The sequence below is a fragment of the Plectropomus leopardus genome, chromosome 7, assembly GCF_026936395.1.
Source record: "Plectropomus leopardus strain MGB_pleo_1.0 chromosome 7, ASM2693639v1, whole genome shotgun sequence".
Lineage (NCBI taxonomy): Eukaryota > Metazoa > Chordata > Actinopteri > Perciformes > Serranidae > Plectropomus > Plectropomus leopardus.
Genome location: NC_142182.1, coordinates 36,499,985 through 36,512,489, shown reverse-complemented (window position 1 = coordinate 36,512,489; position 12,505 = coordinate 36,499,985). Strand labels below are relative to the sequence as shown.

At 44.2% G+C, this 12,505-nt stretch overlaps 1 protein-coding gene across 1 annotated transcript in view; it reads left to right on the top strand.

Moving 5' to 3' along the window:
* Window positions 1-12,505, top strand: part of igf1ra (insulin-like growth factor 1a receptor) — a 109,495-nt gene that overhangs the window by 35,351 nt on the left and 61,639 nt on the right. The window lies entirely within an intron of this gene.

Below are 12,505 nucleotides of genomic sequence, written 5' to 3'. Positions count from 1 at the left end.
AGCTCTCCTCCCCTTGTTCTCACCCAACTCCCATCCCATACACTCTCTCCTTTATTTGTCCTCCTCCTTCCTGGTCTCCTCCTCCTCCTCATCCTCCTGCTGATCTTCACCAGAACAGCTGCTGAGACCTCCTCTCAGCCTGTGGGCACGGTTTGCCTGCTTACCCAGGATAAAAAAAAATGCCTCGGTCTGGACTGGGATTACATAAAAGACTACTGTCTTTGCTGTCAGTACAGTTCATTTCCACTGTTACAAAAGGATAACACCGGCGCCTTTATGTAATGTCACAGACAAAAAGAGGACGTAACCCCTTGTCCTCTAAAACTACTCAATCCACTACCTCTCAGCTTGTTCAGGCCTGTGGAGGCTCACTGCCTCGCTTTTCCCTGTTTAACCCCCATTCACTGGATCACTACGGTTAAACAATGTAAGCCTGCGTGCCTACTGGGTGACTCACTCCTTTTTCCTTGGGTCATTCTTCTCCAGTATAACATCAAGTGGAAAATATGGATGAGTCCTTGAAGGCTATCATGTTGAGTTTTCTTTGTAGACACCAGGGCTTTGTGAGGCTTTGGAACAGCGGATGTCTGGCATTTACTGCCAATGCACCAGACTGGCAAGTGAGTCAAAGGTAAAACAGCTTTTATTCAGGTCTAGCAAAGGGGTTCTCAAACTTAGTATTCAAAGGTCCGAATCTGATTTCTATTCAAGGCTAAAGGTCAAGAGTGATTGGTGATAAGGTGATTCGTTTTTGCCTACCACCCAGGCCACTCAGAGAGAGGCTTCAGTTGGTGTCTCTTTGGGTGTCGTAGATCTCACAAACAACTTTTTTGTTGATTCATAGGAAGATTTTAGCTGAAGTATTGTTGCCCTCAACTCTGTATTCTGAGGACATTGCTGTTGGAAATGTCTTTGCTTTCTGCCATAGTGGCATTTAACATATACACTTCACACCTCCAACTGTCTAAGTGCAAATCAAACACATGGGCTTCTTGCTGGATTTGGGCAAAATGAGCGCATTTCACTGTCCACTCGTCTTTGAAAACTGGTCATCGTTTTCTTGGTCAACTTTTCTTTTCTTTGCACATTCAGATAGTGACATACTCACCGCATTGGTGACATAATGTACACTGACAGAACACACCGAAGTCTTGGTTTCTCATGCCTGCAGGACAGATTGTGAACTCTCATTAGCCGTTTACTAACTTGCTAATTTTGAATGGATGCCTGTAGGCCGACCCTTGAACTCTGACCTGGGATGACTTAAATGTCAAACACTTGCCGGTTGTCGGCGTTTCCATGACAACAATATATAACAGGGAAACAATCGCATTTAAGGCTTTACCTCGGGCCAGGATCACCTTAACGATCTCCAAAAAGACTATTCTACAAAACAAGCAATTTATATACAATAAATAACAATAAATATAACCCTTTTTTTCAAAGTAGGAAACATACATTTTATTTCATTGTATAATTGCATTCCTAATACGAGGGGTGGGCTGGGTCCTGATTGACTAACCATCTGAGCCATCTTTGAGAACATCTGGTCTAACACTTTAACCCCGTATTCCTCAGCATGCTTTTGTTAGGTTACCTAATCAAGAGGCACACAAATAACGAATGCCTGACGGTAAGTGATCCGCTGAAACTTCACTTGCACTCAGCTCAGCTTCTCCAGAATGCAGTGTTTAGCTTTTAAGACCTCAACAAATCAGGGTATTTTTAGAAAATTCCACTCCTTCTTACTCCTCTTAACAGTGATTAGCCAGTGACGACATATGTATTATTTTTCTCTGCTTGGGAAGTATTATTGAGCTGTATTGTAAAAGGCCATGTTAGTTTGCCACACAGGCGCTGCACAATCTGCGTGGGCATGCAGCTCAGTGGTATCGCTTTTCCTCTAAATGAAATGTTGTCTTTTCTAATATTCACCGCTGACATCACATATCCCCAACTTTGGCCAGGGTCCAATTCAGCATGTCAGCCATAGTGTGTGTGGACTTGGCTTGGAGCTCCTGATGGTTTCTATATGAAGTTGAGCAGTGGGAATGGTCTAGCTGTATTGCCGTTGTTGCTCTTGGCATGGTCACCTACATTCTTTCCTTGCCCCAGAGATATACGATCATGTTCTTTGGATGTCATGCCACTGCGGCGTCCTCCTCTAGCCTGCTTACTGTCTCTTGCAGTCAGTGCCAGGTTGCCTGCCTTCCTGCTATTTTCTCCAGTGTAAATAAAAATGAATAGATGTGGATTTCTCAATCTCACATGCCTCACGCTCCAGGTTTAATTGTTGTGTCTGTTTCATCACAGGATTTGATTAATGGGCTGGAATTCAGGTCTACTCGCAGGTCAGGCGCAATTAAGTATGTTGAATTCCACACATTTCCACAAATGTTTAGACTGTTGAACCCTTTGAAGTCTCTGCAGGGTTGACAAGAAGCTTTTCTGTTCTCCTTGTGATTCGAGGATAAGTGGGATAGATGCCTTGGAACCATTTCCCTTGTTTAAAGCTGTAACTGGATTAGAGGTACCCTCTGGAGAAAGGTGCCATAATGATACAGCACTGCTGAACAACAACACATGCCTGCATAGCTCTCCCATGCCGTCTGCAGGCTCATGTTTTGGGGAGACGGAGAATCTCCCAGATGTGTGGTAAACGCCATGTATCATAGCTGGACACCTGTAGCTGCTGTGACACAGGTGTTCATTGCAATGCACTCCTGCTGTGTGTTTGTGTCTCATAGTGTGGCCACTTCCTAGCCTTACCCCCCATGGAGAGAAGATGATAGGGGGGAGAGAAGATGACGGGGGGAGAAATGTGCGTGTATGACCGAGAGAGAGAAAGACAGAGAGGTGTGTCTCTTCAGTGAGCTCAGAGTCCTTTGGGCCTCGGCTGACAGCTGCAGCAGTCTGAGAGCTGGAGGTAGAGTTGTGGTTTCCTAACAGGGGGCTCACCTTTGAGGAGAGGGGAGAGCACGAGACCAGACGCAGCCATTTGTCCATCTGACAAAGTGGGGTTAAGAGCCTGCTGCCATGTTCCATTATGAGCTTCATTTAGAGCAGGAGACAGTGGGAGCACAGGGATGAATCGCCCATCAAGCACGCTCCAAACTTAGCATTTTTTAAGTTGTTTCCGCAAACGTTGGCTGAAGCTCATTCATACACAGGCACAGACATTTACACAGTTGAACAAAATGACCCTGCCTGGCACACTTTGTTCCCTCCTGTGCACAAGGCAGATCCCTGAGCTATCAAAGACAATTTATGTAGTCATTCATCTCGCAGCACTATCTGGTTAACACCGGAGGAAATGTAGGCTGGGGGGGGGGCGACACTGATTAGGGAGGTCTGACAAACTCTATCCTACTGAGTGAACCTGCTCTTTGCCAACTGCAGATGACAAGAGTACGGAGGAAAATGCAGAGGCAGAGACGCACACACACAGCAGATGCACCCGCTCTTTGCTGATGGCTCCTGTCTATCACACCTCAGTGCTGAAGGGTAGAAAAAAACTGCCATATAATAGTAGGATGGTGTGTTGGGCCCTCACACACCAAGCAAGATTGAAACGGACTTTTGTAATTGTTCTCTAGTGCACGGTAAATAGGTGAGTTGTGTTGTTTTAACATCAGGTTGGGTTGTCAATGTGTCTTCAGGTTTCCATTTTTGAATGACCAATATGGACTACTGCCGCCTGCGGGTATGGAGTTATTTCCTCTCACGCAGGCGCAGAGTGTACGTGCTCATTGACCATTTGGCTCAATTCTTAATGGTGTGTTTAAGTGTAACTCTTCCATTGAAATGTGAGGCAACGCACCAGTCAGCTGCCATTGTCACCAGTTCTTTGATGTTGGTTTGGTGTGTCTGGACCTTTATGGTTCAGTGAGTGCTTTTTGTTTATTTATATAGTTTATTTAATAGGGACAACAAATGAACATGTTTCAACCTCTGCCTGTTACAAACAAGCTGTAGTAACTGATGTTTCATATTTTGAGATTATAGCTATTAGTTTTCAACTCCTGTCCCTAGTTAGGCTTTTAGTAAAGAAAAAGAAGATATCAAGGTTCATACAATAATATGCTCACAATAACAGTTAAAATAAGACAAAAAGATAAATATTTACATCAAGATTACATAGAATTACAACATACAGTTACAGTAAAAAAAAAGACAAATATCAAAGTTACATGCAGTTCCGACACTCATTTGTAGGTCGTTAAAAAATAATCAGAAATGCTCACATCTCTGATTTTGCTTCAGCCAACTTTTAACACTTCACAAGACAAGATCCTAATGTCTTGTGTTAGTTTTATTTCAGTCAGCAGTGTGCGCCACATTTTAGAGCCTTTTCTGGAAAGAGCTGACTGCCCCAAGGAGGTCTTATGATGTGCGATTTTACAACTGCCGCTTGCTGTGCCCCTTGTGTTCCTACCACTGTTTTGCCTCCAGTGCTAAATTTTGAAGGCATTTAAAAATTAGTTTGAGGGATGGGAATTTTAGAAAATTATCAAAACTAGCAAAATGTGCAGCCTCAGTATGTAACAGTGACACCATCTCGTGGGTTTGATTTTGTTTTCATTTGATTCACATAGTGATGTACAATGCTGCATCCAAAGTACAACATGCTAAAATAAAAACACTTACTTCAGTGTCCCCAAACTGTTAAAATCTAAACAGACAAAAACATCAAATAAAATCTTATTAGAAAAAACACAATATAAAACAGAACCTTTCTTGCAGCACTGCCATGTGATGAGGATAAGTGTGTGTTTTGATCCCTGGAGGTTTTAATGAGGCAAGCCGAGCGCAGGATGGATGCTGTTGTTGTGATTTGATTTTGGCGGTTGGTGCAGCAGATGGGAGGAGTGACGGAGGTTGGAGTGAATTTGGTGCTCCCTCCCTCAAATGTGTATGTGTGCTTGTGCGTGTGTGTGTGTGTGTGTGTGTGTGTGTGTGTGTGTGTGTGTGTGTATGTGTGTATGTGTGTGTGAGTGTGTATGAGTGTGTGTGCGCGCGCAAGGTGCTCTCTAGTCTGTCTGTAGTCTAGTCTGTTCAGACAGCTGGTCAAACAGGCTTAGAAGAGCAGTGGGTAGTCTGGGCTGAGTTAAGCCCATTAGGCCCTCTTTACTCCTGACTGGTCAACAGCCCCAAGTTCAAAATTATTTTGATAGTATTGTTCCGGGGATGCCACGTTCCATGCTTATTTATCCCAAATGCTGGTCTGAAATCATCTGTGATGCGTGAAGGCAACAGCTATTCTCAAGAGATCAGAGAGTGTTCATGTTCTGCCCTGTGCCCAAGTGTTCTCCAGTGTGTGTGTGTGTGTGTGTGTGTGTGTGTGTGTGTGTGTGTGTGTGTGTGTGTGTGTGTGTGTTGTGATTGAGTGTGATGGGCTGAGCTGTGAGGGTAGGGGCCCCTTGTTGTCCCTCTGTGTGTGAGGTTGTGTCATGTAGCACGTAGGCTTGTGGAATGCCGGACCAGTCCCTCGTGGCGGGTGGCCTGGGCGGGTGGAGTTAGCCGAATGGGTACCAGGCGGGTGCAGTAGTGAGTGTTTGTGTGTCTGTGTTTGTGAGATTGAAGGAGAGAGATTTAATTTCAGAGGCAAACCTGTTTTTTTCCCCTTTGAGACATTCCTCCTAGCACATTTTAGTCCAACCAAACAGACAACTCAGTTAGCTCAGCATCAGGATGTCATTTATTATTAGCTAATGTAATCCAGCAGCGACCATGGCTGTCTTTGTTACCCTGCACCGGGCAGATAAAACATTGTATTACACAAGGAGCAGAGGAGAATATTGACTTGCACAAAGCTCTGATTTTATTTCAAGAAACCTGTTTATCCATTCTGACATGACACTGATGTACCTGGCCGCTGAAATGATTTCCTCTTATTCATCTGTAGGACTTCTCTTTAAAAATAAGCCAGCAGCCGCTGGTCAACCAGATAGTGCTGTTTTATTTGAACACTGGCCCTTCTGTGGGCACCAGGAATGCCTCAAGAGTTATTTGAGAGCAGACACATAATTATACCATTACACTGACAGTGATGCTTTCTGTGAAATACTGGTGTTTAATTTTGCTTGCTCTAATCAAAGCTGATCCCAATTTCTGTTTCGGGGGCCACAAACGGCAGCGACATCCGGATCATGCTCCCCCTTCTTCCCCTCCTCACTTCCTCCCCCTCTGTGTGAGACCGACTCATTCAGGCGCCTGGTCAAAGCACACATTTGCTGACGTCACGCGGGCTGCTTGTGGGCTGACGTCGGTGTTCAGGCTCGAGCCATATCAGAGGGGCAAATGGGCCCCTGTCAGTGCGGCTGCCTGGTAGCGCAGTTCACAATGGCTCCTGTTCAGACCTCACGTCCCACAACCGCAAACAGCACTTGTGTGTGTGTGTGTGTGTGTGTGTGTGCGCATTTGTTCGTGCATGTGTGTGTCTGTGCTTGCATCAACTACCTCATGCCAGACATATCTGATGCAACAGCGGATCAAGGGATCAGTATGTCATTTCTGAGAATGCTCTCCTCTATCCGTATCCATTCACTGTGAAAGAGACATAAGTGTGGGATGATAGAGCCAGATGTGACTAGATTAGCAGCTGTGCACAGCCTCTATTGTCTGCCGCATCATGTCCAGTGACTGCAAGAGCCTGACTGAGACAGAGGGACAACAGGCAGTCATAATGCAGGTTTCCTGGACATGTTTGCACAAAACGTAAGCAATATATATATTATATATATATACACACATATATATATGTATATATATATATATATATATATATATATATATATATATATATATATATATATATATATATATATATATATATATATATATATATATTATATATATATACACACATATATATATGTATATATATATATTTGAAATGTGGATAAAACACAATTGCGAGATGACTGCATTTCCACTGAGTGATTTTATATGACTTCTCTTGCAATGTTTTTTAAAAATATAATTACCTTTTTATTGAGTGAGAATGATTTGAGTACAATGGATTTCATTTTCAGTATATCACATAATCATTGTTTCTTCAAGAAGCCAAGTTTCATGACCTAATTAAGTATAAGGTACTATACATAAATACACTGCAGTCATAAACAGTTCATCACACAAGATATTGTATCCCTACCCACACAAACTTATACATACTTATTAGGCACATACACACAGACACACACACAAGACACAAATACACACTCCTACATGATCCCTACCTATAGACAAGTACATACATAACACACACAGATGTACAGAAACACAGATACATAATCAACAAGACAGAATGAATTTGCTACATGGGTTCCTCAGAGTTTATGGGTTCTGGGTGATTTGTGACTCAAATCTATAGAGATTCATAGATTGAGCTACAGATCTTGTCAAATTGTCCCTCTTTGTTGCTGTCATTGTCCTTTCAATGCAAAGGTAATATATTTCATCTCTCACGATGCTCTGTGACTTCTCCTCTGGTGATAACATTCCAAGAAGCATGGTGATGGATGTTCAAAACATTAGCAGCTTTATTTCTATTGCAGCCACCACACTAGCAGTCATTATTTCCAGTCCAAGGCCCCATAGGCGCGCTATGGAGCGATAATAGAAAGGCGAGCCCCTTATACGTGGGAGAGGCCACGTATAAGGGATTTCTGGGAGGTGATAGTCCAAGATTTCGCAGAGGAATTGTGGATTCAAAACTTCCTGATGATGCGCTCAATTTCTGAAGAGCTGTTTTAAAGATGGTTTTTTTTGGCATTTTTGCCTTTATTGGATAGGACAGAGTGACAGCGTGAAAGAGGGGGAGAGAGAGGGGACGACATGCAGCTAAGGGTCATAAGCCGGAATTTAACCCACGGCCACTGCAGCAAGGACTCTGCTTTCATACGTGTTTTCATTAGGCACATTTTATATTCTTAATTTCAATTTGAGCAGTTTAAGTTTTAATGGAAACCTGCCTATAGTGAGAGAAGCAAAGGGCCTACAACCTGACGTAAAGACTGACAAGTTCCTCCGTCATTTGGACTTACTCTGCAGGAAAATTACAAGGGCCTTCTTCCCTTTCTTCCCTCCCCTAATCTCCACCTTTACATCTGCGGGAGCTCAACCGAGGGATTGATGATGTGTCATTGAATCCTCTAGTGGATCAATGGGCTTGCAGCCCACTGGGGGCCGCCAACTGGCAATCCATCATCAGGGGTCACAACACATTTAGCCCTGTCTCACAAGCATTCATTGTCATTCAAGTGCCATGGTCAAGCAGGGGGAGGAGGAGAGCGCTGTGAAGTTATGTTAGTTGGCTAAGAGCTGCATGATTTAATCTTTGAAGCCTCTGATGGGGCTTCGACCTCAACTTGTCAGAAGAATGCTTTCTACCTTAACTGCTCCATCACATGACGCACCCACGCATCTTGACCTGCATCAATGAAATATGTATATCCAAAGATAGATAGATTCAGTCACACTTATGCACATAATGTGTGATTGTGCATTTATTTACATGTAGTTGCTGTTTTTTCTTGCTTTTTTTAACATAAAGACACAAAATTTTTCTTCACAATAATTCACTCCACATTAACATGCTCCACTTCAGGGTGAAAGTAATCTTGTCCTTGTCTTGGTGGACTAAAGTAGCTGTCTCCCTAAATAGCTGCACAGTAGCTCTGCAGCAGCCGAACCTCCGCTGGCTGCCACCTTTCAGTCGGGCTGCTGTCTGTCCTTCCTCTCACATCTGGATCCAATAGGAGCGGCTTCCTTCTCTGAAGGAGGGACACATATAAATAGCCAGGCAGCCGTAACCACACTATGCAGCGCAGCCTGGATGTTGGTTCATTCGTTTGCTGCTGCCCCTTTTTTGCACTGCCAGCTCAGATATGGCGTATGATGCTGCCATCCCCCCTGCACATACCCTACCCCCGCGTCCCTAAACTCCACCTCTGATCCAGCGCTCCTCGGGCTGTGGTGTGACTGACGCACGTACGCTGAATGCTTAACGTACATCCACACAGCTCTGTGCCCATCTGTGGAAAGTTTGAGTGGAGTGGGGCCAGGATTGAAGCACAGGCAGGCAGAGGGTGGGTGGTGGGTGGGTTGAAGGTGGCCTGCGTGGGCTGAAGTCTGTGGGATGAGGAGGGGAAATGCAATATCCTGGTTATAGCTGAACAACTAAATGTGCTGCATTTATGAGATGTGAACTAACAGTTCCATTGCTACAGTTCCATTGCTGTAGAGATTATATAAGTAGATCATACCTTTTCTTCTACAGATATATATAGTTGAGTCCGATGTCCTCATTTAGATGTATGATGCAGAAACAAGAGACATGTCATTTGAGAGGAGCTGTTTGCAGCAAAGAGTAAACTGTGGTCAAGTCTTTCTCTCTTATCCCGAGACTGACCCTTGTCACTGTGTCTGCCGTGTGTGTGCTTGTGTGTGTGCATGCCATTGACTAAACACATGCTGCTTTTGTGTGGCACATGTGCATGTCCTACCACAGAAGCCCAGCACCGCCCTCCCAAATTAAAACTCATTCCAGCAAGAGGTGGGTCTGCCGGGCTCTGCTGCAGCCCCTCGATCCTTCCTCTCTTCCTTGTCTTCCTTGTCGTCTGCTTGGGGCTGCAGCAGCAGGAGAGGAGAGGGGAGGAGAAGGGGAGAGGAAGAGCAGAGGGATGGTTGGAGAGGGGGGGGCAGCCAAGGCTCTTGCTTGAGTGAGTTTTAATTTGTGTGCTTACAGCAAAAGACGCTGCAGAGTGGCGTAGTGGGGGGAACAGATGCATTAGCGCCCGTGCACTCATTCACCTCAGACTAGATACACACACCTCCTCCACACATACAAATACACACACATACACAGTGACACTTATTATTGCACCCTGTGGTGTTGTGTGAATGGCTCTGGCACTGTAGTCTTTGTTTTCTCTCCTGAGCCACAGCCTGGTGTGCAGTCACTGTCTGATTGATCAGTTTATAAAACTCTGTGGCAGACTGGAATGAGCTGCTCAGGGACACAATCTATTTGCTCTGCCTCTTTTTGTCGCTCCTTTAACACAGATCGCCCATCCTGAACAAATACTACCTTGCAAAATGTTTGGGCATAAAAAGACAAAAAAAATCTCCTCCTATTTCTGGACTACAAAGAGTGTGTGTGTGAGAGAGAGAGACAGAGAGAGAGAGAGAGAGAGGGGAAAAAGGGAAATGTTATAGCTATGACTCTCATGTTGCTTTCAAAGCCTCGATAGTCTGCATGTGTGTGCGTGTGATGTGGTAAAACTGCAGAAACATGGAGGATGTGTTCCAAGGATGGAACTTGAGAATGTCCCTGTTCCCCTCTCTCTGGCCTCTGAGGAGGAGCCACCAGTGCTTGCTCCTGCCCCCGCTCTGCTCTGTGCCCGCCTCCCCCTGCCAGACGCATAGCTTCAGTTTCCCTCCCAGGCCATGAGGGTATCAGGTTTGTTTTGGAGGGGAGGGGAGGGAAGGGGGCTGGAGGAGGAAGGGGACAGGGATGAGAAAGGCTGGCATATGTGAGGGGGAGAATTAGGAGGACAAATCTCTGCGTTGGTGTGAGATGGAAACGGTCAGGCAGACAGGGAAGGGTGCATGAAGAGATGCAAGGAAGGGGGGAAAAATAGAACAAACAAGTCCCTCCTGGCCCGTTGCTGCCCCTGACCCCTCTTCCTTAAATTCTGTGCCAGCAGCTGGAGTTGTGAAGCGGCCATTTTATGAATGAGGGTGGGAAGGAGAGAGCAGGAGACAGAGAGGGAGCTAGAGGGGAGGCGGGTCAGGTTGTGTGTTGTGTATGTGTGTGGGTGGGTGAGACGCGGCTCAGAGGCGCTTGTGGTGGAGTTGGTTATGTGTATGCTATGCGTGTGTGTATATGTGTGTGTGTGTGTGTGTGTGTGTGTGTGCGTATGTGAGAGAGAGTGTGTTCAGGCTGAGGAGGAGCCTGGGGTAGGCCCACACACATACACTCTTGCCTCTTCACAGGCTTTGTGTGTTTGTGTTTTGTTCATGCCTCTGCTGAGACACTGTGCAGTCTGGAACAAAGGCCTAATTTGGGCTTTGCTTCCGCCTGAGGCTGCTCGCTTAGCAGCCACAGCAGATCAGTCGTCAGCATGAGGAATAACAGGCACACCTCAACACTTCCATAAAGTCTTCAGTAGCTTCAGCTTCCTGCTTTTTGAGTCGCATTTCTTTATCTTTGAGTTGTGAATTGTCTGTAAACATCTTTTGTTATGCTCCCCCTGTTGTCCTGCTGTAAAATCTCCCCCACTGTTATTTTCCCAGGAGCTCACCAGGCAAGTGCACACAAGTTTATTTGCACTATTATATCATTTAAGTCTTCCAGTAAATACAAACAACATTTTTTTCTCCTCCCAATTGGAATGTTCAGGTTGTTTCCTTCCCTTGCAGGGCAGTGTTGGCGAATGCACATTTATTCACATATTTATTTCCACAACAGTTTGTGAGACCTTCATCCTGCTGGTAGCAGAGAGTGTTAACTGTGTGATGAAGCAATCTTGAGTGGGTTTTCTTCCAGTTTCTGGATTTCTGTTCTTTCATTTTTCAAAATCTTAAAAAAAAACAAAAAAAAAACAGACTGGACTGTTGTGCCCACGCAGTACCCCGGTAAGAAATTTTGGGATCCAAAAATGCCCTAAGAATGTTACAATGCAATGTTCCCGTCATGTTTTCAGCAGCAAGTTTTCTTTTGTTTCCCAGAATGTTCTTTCTAATGGAAGGGCAACATTCTCTAAAAACATCCTAAAAAGGTTTGGTGATAACCTGCTTAAAATGTTGTCGATAACAATGCTCTAGCCATACATGGTTCTAAAAACATTTTTCTAGAATGTTACAACACAGCTTTATTTCAGTCAAAGTTTGCTTTGAGTTCCCAGAATATTCTTCCTAAAAGTAGGGTAACGTTCTCTGAAGACATCCTAAAAATGTTTGTAGATAACCTTTTTAAAAAAGGTTCTCAATTGTAAGAACATTATACCCTCCCATTCTTAAAATGTTTAGGGTGGCAAGGCATTTTAGTGTTCCCAGAATGACATTATATACAAGATTCAATTCAGTTCAATTTTATTTCTAAAGCCCATTATCACAAAACACAGTTTGCCTCAGAGGGCTTTACAGCATACGACATCCCTCTGCCCTTACCCTTACATCGTCTAAGGAAAAACTCTCCCCCAAAAAACCTGTCACATAAGAGTAGGCTAATGTGCTTTACAAACATTATACAAATGCTTTGTGTTTACATTCCATTCAATAATTATCTCAATAATGTCACCACGACATCCTTAGACGGTCCCTGCAAAATGTTTTACCTTTGTTAACATATTTCATTCCAGGAACGGTTCATAAAAAATATCCTGTAATCTGAGGCCTCAATAACATTCTGAAAACACTTAAAGAATGTTGCTTAGAAAATGTTCTTTCTTTGTTATCATGTAACGCTGTGGATATGTTTTATAAAAGAACATTCTCT